This window comes from Limulus polyphemus, unplaced genomic scaffold (assembly GCF_000517525.1).
Source record: "Limulus polyphemus unplaced genomic scaffold, Limulus_polyphemus-2.1.2 Scaffold4408, whole genome shotgun sequence".
Taxonomy (NCBI): domain Eukaryota; kingdom Metazoa; phylum Arthropoda; class Merostomata; order Xiphosura; family Limulidae; genus Limulus; species Limulus polyphemus.
In genome coordinates, this window is record NW_013670018.1 from 29466 (window position 1) to 40476 (window position 11011).

An 11011-nucleotide genomic window follows, 5' to 3' on the forward strand; every position below is an offset into this window, starting at 1 on the left:
TTTTCTCTAAAGATGTTTTAATTGCAGCTGGAGATGAAACACCAAGCAAGAGAGGCCAATGTGCACATCTATTGCTAGGCTCTCCGGGAAAAAGATTACACTATTCTGCAAGAACATCTACGTCATTCTTTTTAGGGTAACCCACGCTATCGATCGATCTAGCCGAGTGAGAGGCTCGAGTCCGTGTTAGCCATGTACCTAGTCATAGGCTTTCACCAATACTGGAGAAGGATGTATGCATTCTTCGCTCCCTTTTAGAGAACTCGTGAACAGAGTACCTCACGTTTCTCTAGAATACATCAAAAACTCTCACCTGATCAGTATGTAGCTGGTTTTGATCCTGATTTCATGTGGAATGCTAACATCCAATACATAGATACGAAAGTGTCACGTTTAGTACACACTCTGTTGCGACGACTACAGGTTTGAGTCTTTTATTTACATTCTACATTTAGAAACCTTGAGTACCATTAAACCATGTAAGTTTAGCTACAATCAGTTAGAATTTGGTATTTGTTTGTTTTGTATAAGATTATTTATTTTTAAAAATAATAACTTAAACCTAGCCAGTGGCAGAATGCAAACTTGTATGTTATGGTTAATTAATATTTAAGTCACAAATAAAATTTATTGAAGGGTCGATGATAAAATAGATATACGAAAAGCATCAATGTTTATATCATGTAGTTTAATATTCCAAATCTATAAGTCTTACGACTGCTATTTGAGGTATAAATCTGGTCTCTTATTAATAGTACTAATATAACTTCTGGCGGATCTCTTTTATCATACAGCGTTCCGGCTTTCTGTTTAATTAGTTCACTATCTTGGGATATAATAAAATTACAGTGTTTTTTCGTAAGTAGAGAATGTAAAAAAAGAAAAGCTTTTTTTCCTGAAATCGATAGAAATTAAATTATTTGCCGGTAATTTGTAAGTTATTGAGCTGTAGGTGCAATATAACATACCTAGTCTAATACGCTGTTGTGACAGTTAAGAATACAATATAACATGCTTAGTCTACTACGCTGTTGTGACAGTAAAGAATACAATATAACTAGTCAACTACGCTGTTGTGACAGTTGAAAATACAATATAACATGCCTAGTCTACTACGCTGTTGTGACAGTTAAGAATACAATATAACATGCCTAGTCTACTACGTTGTTGTGACAGTTAAGAATACAATATAACATGCTTAGTCTACTACGCTGTTGTGACAGTAAAGAATACAATATAACATGACTAGTCAACTACGCTGTTGTGACAGTTAAGAATACAATATAACATGCCTAGTCTACTATGTTGTTGTGATAGTTGAAAATACAATCTATTAACCTATTGTGACAGTTAAGAAATGTATTGTCGTCTTTTCTGTATTAATTAGTTTCTGCTTTTCTCGTGCAACACATTACACTCGCGAGAGAATATTTCATACATTCTTTATATCAAGACATTCTCTTAAGTTTAGTTTTAACTTTACTCTAACGCTTCTATTAAGTTATTCTTTTACTTATGTTTTCACAGATTCACACAAGTTGTTTAAGAATTATGTTTGCATAAAAATACTACGTATTCACATGTAAAACGCGGAAACCTCCTGGGAACGACACTGCTTTAAGAAGGTGTGGAAGTTCTTCAGGCAATAAGCTTATCGTTGCTAAGGCCAACTAAACGTTTAAGATGTTTTAGTCGTCACACGATCACATTAAACAGATTGTGTTGCAGTGAGCAATATGCTAGTGTTGACTGACGTCATTTCTAAAGTTACTGGCTGCCTTTCATAGGACACTGCAATTCAACTGAAATATCGTATATGATCAACAGTTTGTGTAATATGGATAGACACATCACCCTGCCTTTGTTAACTTGTTATAGATAGATATTCAGGATGGACAGTGTTAGTGTGGTCGAGGTTTGGACAGTAAATGTTATTCAAGTTATATTATTAACTGATATGGTTTAAAAGCATTATTAATTAATAATGACTGAAACTTTACGTTACAACTACTGTTTTAATTTTCCCAACATAAATTTGTCTTTTAGAGTCTTTGTTACTTTTTTGACCAAATTTCGTGTGTTTTAGGATCCATTGAAAATGTAATCTTTAACCTACGTTTGTTTGAGAGAACACTAGTAAACACTGAACGAATGTTAATTTGGACTAAGCATAGTAAATACAAACTGTGTAATAACAGCAGAACAATAGTGTTACAATCTACAAAGTGAGATTCAGAACAAAATACTTGTTAACCCTAGCGTGGATAACAACTACTACACGTAGTTTTAAAACATATCTGTAAAATATTACGTTTTTTTCTTTAAAGAAGCGACTAAACGTCTGGTATTATTTTATTAGGTATATGACTGAGTAATTCCAGTTAAGAGCAACCATTTATAGCCACTAATAATAACACGTTTTTACAATCTTAACTCCAATGTAAAAGTTATGTATAAAAGTGCACAAAATCGTTTAGAGAAAGTAAGTTCTGTTGTTTTGAATTTGGCTTTTAAAAGAAAAGCTGTTACACACTAGTGAAGATACCAGTGATCATTTCAAGGAAACGTTTATGTGTACATCAGCGTGTTTATTAAGAGTGTAAATGTAGCTCTTTAAACAACTATTTCATAATACCAAAAATGTTCAGTATTTTTTAATAAAATGTTACGCGACTTTGTTTTATTTTTCTAGAAACGGTGCATTACAATTGCAAGTTTTAGATATATTGTGTGTGTAGGGGAGGAGTTGTGAGAGAGAGAGAGAGAGAGAGAGAACGTCATATATTAATGTTCCACTCATATTTAAAGGTGGAGACAGTATAATTAGAAGGCACATCTAATTTAAAACATAAAACTACTTTTTTTTTCGCATTTTAAATATGAAAGTAACAGTGTCTAAAGTATAAGTGTGATAAATGTCTGAAGCAAAGAAAGCATCTCTGCACGAGAAAAATTAGAAATATCAGAAAGTTTTCCTACATAGACTATAATACACTACAAGCATCTCATTTAGAATCTTCACTTATAATGAATGAAATGATGGAATTTTACTTTTCTGGTTTTCACTAGAATAAAGATATATTAATTTTTTGTTTTTATCAACGCACGATTTTTTGTCGCTATGCTGCAATTATGATCACGTTTTGTATAAGGTAAGTTGCTAATTTTAATTTACCTGTCTAATGTTTTACTTTATATTATCCAGACATATTTAACTGAGCCCTTGGCTTTTCGTCAATTCAAGTGTCGCAGTAATCTTTTGAACTGATTTGAATCAAATGAGTTAATGATGCTAATAAAATGGAAGAATGAGTCATGGAATAATAAAGTTATAAGCTAGATACAATAATTTAATACTCAAAAACAAATTAGAGATGGGAAACGTATTTCTTTTATTTATTTGATTTCGACTTTTCGGACAGTGCTTTTCTTCAAGTATTATCACTAACCTTATTGTTACATTGAAACTGCCTGAAGTAACGATGTAACATTTTTTTCGTAATTGCATCTAGTTTTCAGACTGTAATGAATCAACATGAAAGTGTAGGCTACTTCAACTGTTATTACTTTTTGCTTTTTTATTTTTAGATTCGATACTGTATTGTTTTCTTTTCTGACCTTTTAAGGTTGAAAGATTTTCTTATTGATATTATTATAAACGACTTTCTGGCCTGATGGTTAGAGCGCTCGCCTCGCAATCTGAGGGTCACGGATTCAAATCCCGACTTTCTGCGTGACGTGGCCTGGTGGTTAGGGCGCTCGACTCGCAATCTGAGGGTCACGGATTTGAATCCCGACTTTCTGCGTGACGTGGCCTGGTGGTTAGGGCGCTCGACTCGCAATCTGAGGGCCGCGGGCTCGAATCCCCGTCACTGAACATGCTTGCCTTTTCAGCCCTGGGGATGATGTAATGTGACGGTCAATCCACTTGTTCGTTGGTAAAAGAGCAACCCGACAACTGTGGGCGGTGGGTGATTTTCTCTAGTCTATCACTGTTAAATTAGGGACGGCTAGCGCAGAAAGCCCTCGTGTAGCTTTGCGCATAATTCAAACCAAAACCACTAAAATATGCCAAAACATGTATTTCTTCATGTGTTTTTCGTCTTCCGATGAGTCAAGGACAATTTTACGAATTTACAACGCTAAAATCCGAGGTTTGATTCCTCCGGTAGAAACGTCAGATAACCCAATGAAGTTTGCGTTAAAAACAAAAAAAAAACATGGGGTATTCTAACAATATGAAAAAAATAAATGTAATTATAATCTTGAAAATTTGGATATGACATATCATATGATACTTTTGTTTTGTTCGGTTTAATTTTGGTGCGAATATTTTGGTTATAATTGTAATTCTAGTGCATATGAGTTTATTGATCAATCTACATATTTCCGGTTGTGAAGAAGCTCCCGTCGTTATTGACGAGATTTATGAACTATAAATACAACAGTAATAACAGATCAAGCATACCTTCTAGCGTGATTGAATTAATAACAACTTAATTTAATGTTTGTCCATATCGCAATACACGGCAAGTTTCCAAAAAACGTTATCAAATTAAACCTGAAGTGTTCAATCATACTTATAGCCAATATCAGTGGACGCCCTTTCTATTGTTTCTTTAGCAATGAAGCATTCTATATTTGAATATTTAATTCCACACAACTACGTACTTGAAATATTGTTCTTTATCTCATTGGAATCTTGGGCAGTAAGAGTCTGTTGTTGTTGTTTTTCACATGGTAAAATGGTGTTCTACAGCGATTTTTGTCTACAGTCTGTTGCTGTTTCTAAATATAGCCAGAAGTAGTTTCTGCAACTCGGTTAAAAATATATTAGTTTGATATAGTTAGTTTATGTAGCGGTTTTCACAAAAGTAAGTGACTTCATCAACCCTAGAATTATCGATAGAAACCCCATCAGCTTTTTAAGCGTATTTTCCTAAACTATTTATGTACCAAATTGTTTGGGAATTCATGACATTTTATTACAGGGTTCCGAATAACATATGATAAACAACAAACACACACAAACACAAAACCAAAACGAAACACTAAACCAAAACATTATCAATATCAAAATTAACCCTACTAATTGATCAGTTTGTTACATTGAATATTTATCAGGTAAAATCATTGAATATGACGCAATATGTGGACCTACATGAACAATGAAAGAATTATATACAAATTTAGTTTTACATATTTCAAAATTAAGTAAAAAATGTGAAGGTACCAGTGTGGCTTTATAAAGCTGCAGCCGCAAAATGTAAATATTGACGACATTTGAATAGAAAAAAAAGTTATCTCAAAGAAAAACAAATCATTTTTTAACACTGATTCGTTGTCCAGCTTTGCTAATCTATAAACGATGACTATATATATATATGTTTATTTGTTTCTAATTTTTGATCAAATATATTTTAACGCACTCTTCAATTCTTTTTATTTATTTACAAAACATCTACTTTTTGTTTATAACTTAAAATATTTTTATAATTCTTTCAAGAAAAGATACTTCCATTGTATAAAACTAATTATTGGTTTACCGTCAAAATGTCAAAGTTTTATACTTCCTTTGCTACATTACATACGCTTCGCATTAATGCCTTTAAAAAAATAAATTTATATTAATGCACATGGGAGATACTTATAATATGAAATTAATATCTTTGTTATTTTGCATGAAAAGAATTAACCTTTCGCTAGTAGTTTGAGCCATCTAGGTATCTATTTGTGCTTTGGTATATAAAATTCAATATAGACGAGGAAAAGAGGACACGCCTCTGTACCGGTGTCTTTCACGTAAATTGTTTGGTTGTTACTTCAATGTTCGTTTTCACTTTCGCCATGAACATAACATACTCACTATGAACAACAACGTTTCAACTACTTCATCGGCTGCAATAACTACTATTAAACATTCATTAAAAAAATGCGTTTGTAAGCTAGCGTCGTGTTGCGTGACTATTAATTTAAATACTTGTTGTATCTGGACTTTTATTACTTTAAATAGTAACGGAAAGAAATACATTTTGTTATTAAATCTATAGTTTCTTTCATTTCAAACCACTTTGTAAACTTGCACTGTAACTCAATGAAACCCATATGAGTTTGGTGATCCATTTTTGATGCAACTACTCAAATGTTTTATTAGCTATATATAAATCTCAGTCCAACGAGAAAAAAAAGGTTAAATTTGTTATAAAAACCTAAAACATTGGAAAAAACTGTATATATAACATTAATGGCTTTTCTCTTACTGCATTCTTTTGTGTTGTTTCTATGTGTTATATAGTTATTTCAATAAAACAAATATTCATTCCATAAATAGTAACATAGCTATACATCAGCTACTGTGTGCAATTAAATTTGGATTTGCTGGTTTTCATAATGATCTATTTATTTCTCGCATTTGTTTTAACCATAGATACTTTTGTTTCAATGGAGCGAATGATTGGTAAAGTGCCAACATCATCCAAAGTTCTATGATTGCTGTAAAAAGTAGAATTACTAAAATAAAAACGGTTATAATTTATTGTTCTATTAAATGTAAAATAAAAACTCAATGGCGTAATCTTCATAATAGTAATGTTTCGAATAACATTAGAACGTCTAGCTAGTACTGGAAATTAGTGAAAAGAACAACAGCGAAACAAGAGTTAAGGGGTTTCCAAGAATGTTAACATCAAATAAATATTAAACATCCACAGAAATACATTATATGCATAGAGTTAAAGTGAACATAGAACTGTTCGAAGGCAGTTACAAATATAGTTATGTACAAGGGAAGGTTGCAGCCAAAAGCCTTAACGTTTGACGCGTGAACATAGGCAAGCGTTTTAGCTTTGCATAAATTATTAATGAACGAATGACAATGAGCTGTGGACTGACGAGACAAAGATTGAGCTTTTTTGGAAACTGCAGGAGACTTTACGTAAGAAAACGTGACTCTGAGAAGTTAAGCGAGACTATGCAAGTAAGCCAGTAAAAAATGGTAATGGATCTTTAACGACGTAGGAAGTTTTTCTGCATCAGCAGTGGAAGATGATGCTCGAAGTGATGGCAAAACAAAGACGGGGCAATATCGAAACATTTTGGTTGATCATGGAAAATCAGTGACGGATGTTTACTGGATCTAGGCTTTCAATTAAAAAAATAATGATCCAAAACATATCACTCTGCTGAATAAATACAATTTGTACAAAGGTTGAGTACGTTATATTAATAAAAGTTTAGAGCCTCACCACGTCGTTATACTCTATGTCGCCACGTTCAGTTATATTTTATCTGATGGCCGTTCATCTTGAAAATAGTTCTACAGCGAAGTTGCTACTGTAAAAGGCTAGGTCCAAAGCACACCACTCCACCCTGCGTGCTTTCCATAATCCATCTAGTATACGAGGAGAATGATTTCTCAGCGCCTATTTCAACACTTCTAGCCTTACAGAAATGTATAATCACTGTGTCTGGTGACTTGACCCGCATGTCTTTGTATAGAATAGAATGAATACCCGTTTAGATTCTCCAGCTGCTTGAAATATGTGGCGGTTGAATAGTAGGTATGTTTAGAAACCTTATCTTTGTGAACCCATTCCCTGTTAGCCTCGTTTCCAGACGGATATCCTTATTGATTATGTTGTGTACTGTTTTTCCACTGACTTTGTGTTTGCCGTTTGTCATCTTTTACAAGACATCGCACTTTACTTACCACGTCTGGTGTACGATTTGTTGCATATCTTTTTCTGGATGGTCCTGAAACCTCAATTTCACCCATATTCATTTTTTTTCCAGAACAAGGGATATTCCCGTCTTGGAAATTATAAATCCCCGATCTAGATGGTAGGGTGTCGTTGACTGGCTGTCTTTCTTCTGTTCAGTACTTCAAAATTTAAAAAAGTGGCATACGGCCTTATCTTTGTCATAATTATAGAAATACAAAATAAGAAAAATAATAAGAGTATTTATATTTTTTATCACGTTTCCACGTGTCCAAATTTATCTTACTTAAGTATATTGGGTTTGATTATTCTTTTAAAATTTTCGCGCAAAGCTACGCAAGAACTATCTAATTCTTAATTAATAGGCTAGAAGAAAGGCAGCTATTCAACAGCACCATCCGCCAACTCTTGGGCTACTCATGTCTGACCGCCATTTTTGTAGCGCGCCCTCGGTCCCAAAGTAGAAGCTCGATTTTATGATAACGGAACACAAACCATGAATCCTTGAACTGGCAGTCTTTGCACGCTAATCACTAGGTCATACTAGGCCCAATAACAAAATAAAAATGGTAAACAAATCCCACGGAAAGTTTGAATATTCTAGGAATAAATCGTATTTCCTAATTTCTAAGTTTGTATATGCTCTTCCAATAGCCGATGGGGCCAAGTTTATTAATTCTTCATTTTCATAGTCTCCAAAAGCTATCTTGAACCAGGTTTGCATAAAGTTCATAGTGTATCCTGTTTAGTATATCATATATAGTTAATTAACTTCTGACAACAAAACACAATTTGAGGCCTAATTACTAACATACAGAGTTTCCGTTATTTTAGCTATATACTGACATGTATGATACATTATATAAATTAAGGCGTGGGTGGAGAGTTGAATGATTAACCTAAGTTATGAACAAATCACGGACTCCATGATGATTGAACATTCATAAGGTACATTATGGGAAGGCACTTCATTTGTTTGTTTGTAATTAAGCACAAAGCTACACAATGGACTATCTGTGCTCTGCCCACCACGGGTATCGAAACCCGGATTCTAGCGTCGTAAGTCCGCAGACATACCGCTGTGCCACGGGGGGCAAGGCACTTCATTGTTGGATCACATTTTAAAATATACGTTTGTCAATAGGTATTTACCGGGTGTGTCTCTTAAAGATGCTACAGAATAATTAGTGGCTAATTGAAAATATCCTAAAACTGAGTAACATTTTTCTGTCATTGATCATTAAATATCTAAATATTTCGTTTGTATTTGAATTTAAATGACTTTCTGTAAATGGATATTTTCTTGCAGTTAATATTCTTAGCTTCGTTTGTATTTGAATTTAAATGACTTTCTGTAAATGGATATTTTATTGCAGTTAATGTTCTTAGCTTTGTAATTGGTAATTTATTTTCTGATGCGTCTGAAAACGTCAAAATTATTTAATTACATAAAATATAATTTGGAAAGAACTAAAAACAGTAGCATGCGTTCTCAGTTATTTTTTATTGATGTTAAATTCATCTATTTAAAAAATATATATTACGTATATTCCGAAACATACGTTTCGAATAATACAAATTTACACAAAGTAAGTTCTTAACTTATGTACAGTAGAGTTAACACGGTAATAAAAAACATAGAGAAATAGAAAGATAGATAGACGGATAAGTAGGTAGGAGAATAGAGAGACAGATATCCATCGATTTTCTCCTGACCAGTCTAAATTGATAATGTATCCTGACAATCCACTCTTTGTGAACTATTATATCGACAGAAAAGTAGTTTGCCTCAGCATCACTGGCCTATTTCATAACAGAAATCACAGAAGATAAGTATAGATTAAGTTGAATACAGTACTACGATTTCTATTGTACACGTGCTATTACAATTGTGACATAACTTCATATCGATGTGCCATATGAAGTAGTCAACGACCGAATCATTTTCTACGGAAATGCTAGACCTATAATTATCAATTTCAGACTTACTGGAGAAAACGAAGAATGACATTTTATGTTGCTGAACACTAATAGAATTATAGTACTTAGTAATGTGAACGTTTCAAAACTGGTGACTAAAGTTTTGAAAACTGAACACGCAACAGAACTTTTAATGACTTGTTATATTGTGAATAATATTTCCGGGATGATAAGTTCCAGACGAATACTAAGAGTTTCGCTTATATAAAAACTCATCGATAAAAAATTCCAATGTCTATAGCATGTTTTAAATTGGGATTTTTTAAAAAGGGCTCATGTTTTTCTTGGAAAACCTTTACCAGATTGATTTTCATTATAATTCGATGTTCAGTTTTCAGAACGACGAAAGGTTGAAGTATTTTTATATAACAAATTCTGATGAACAAATATTAGACAAGGAAATGATGATCTTTATGTGTTTTGCAATATTTACGTTCAATATGAATAGCTTTCCATAATATAGACTAGAGGGAAGGCAGCTAGCCAACAGTATCCATCGCCAACTTTTGGGCTATACTAATTGAATAGTGGGGTTTTACCTTCACTCTAATAACGCACCCACGACTCACAAAGTGCGGAGCGCAGTTTTGCAGGAATGAAACACGAACTACGGATGCTGAAATTCTCAATCAGACAAACTTACCACTGGACCACGCCCGTCCCCAACATGAATGACACCAACATTTTTGTTATGGATTTCTACAATCAAAACTATGTTATTAAATTAACTAAGGTGAAAAAAACAATATCAAGCTAAATGTAATGTACAAAATTCCTGGGAATTCAAAGACTACAAAAGTACTAAAAATTTAAATAATTCCGAATTTAACTAATCATCTTGAAACTGACTTATTCCTTTAGATAATTATGTAAACCACTGAGTTATCTTCCAAATTTTCCTTTAGTTTTCTAGCTAGGACAATCTCGTGGTCGTCATCATTTTGTCCCCAACCTTGTGATTACCAAATACAATAGTATTAAACTACGCCTCATGTAGTGTTTTCTCTATAAACATTTGTTATCCTCAGTGTCTCAAGGGTATGTCTGAAGGATTAGATACCCGTGGTTGACACAGCACAGACAGCTCATTATGTGGCTTCGAACAAATGAACATTTGTTACTGCAATTAAAAAATGCTTAGTAAGATAGGAGAGTTAAATAACAGTAATTCAATTTAGGATAAGTTAACTTTAATTAAAGCAGAATAAGTATGGCACTATAATTATAATATGAACGACTTTTAACTAAACTCATAAAATATTAGGTCGTCAAGAAATTAATGTTGCGTTTTGGATCACTTTCATTAACCACCC

At 33.1% G+C, this 11011-nt stretch overlaps 1 protein-coding gene across 1 annotated transcript in view; it reads left to right on the forward strand.

Moving 5' to 3' along the window:
- The first annotated feature begins 210 nt into the window (after window positions 1-210).
- LOC106471098 (synaptotagmin-12-like) overlaps window positions 211-11011 on the forward strand; it is a 51982-nt gene continuing 41181 nt past the window's right edge. The window contains exon 1 of the mRNA XM_013931686.2: window positions 211-423. The gene's annotated coding sequence lies outside the window, so the exon portion shown is untranslated. The remainder of the gene's footprint in view (window positions 424-11011) is intronic.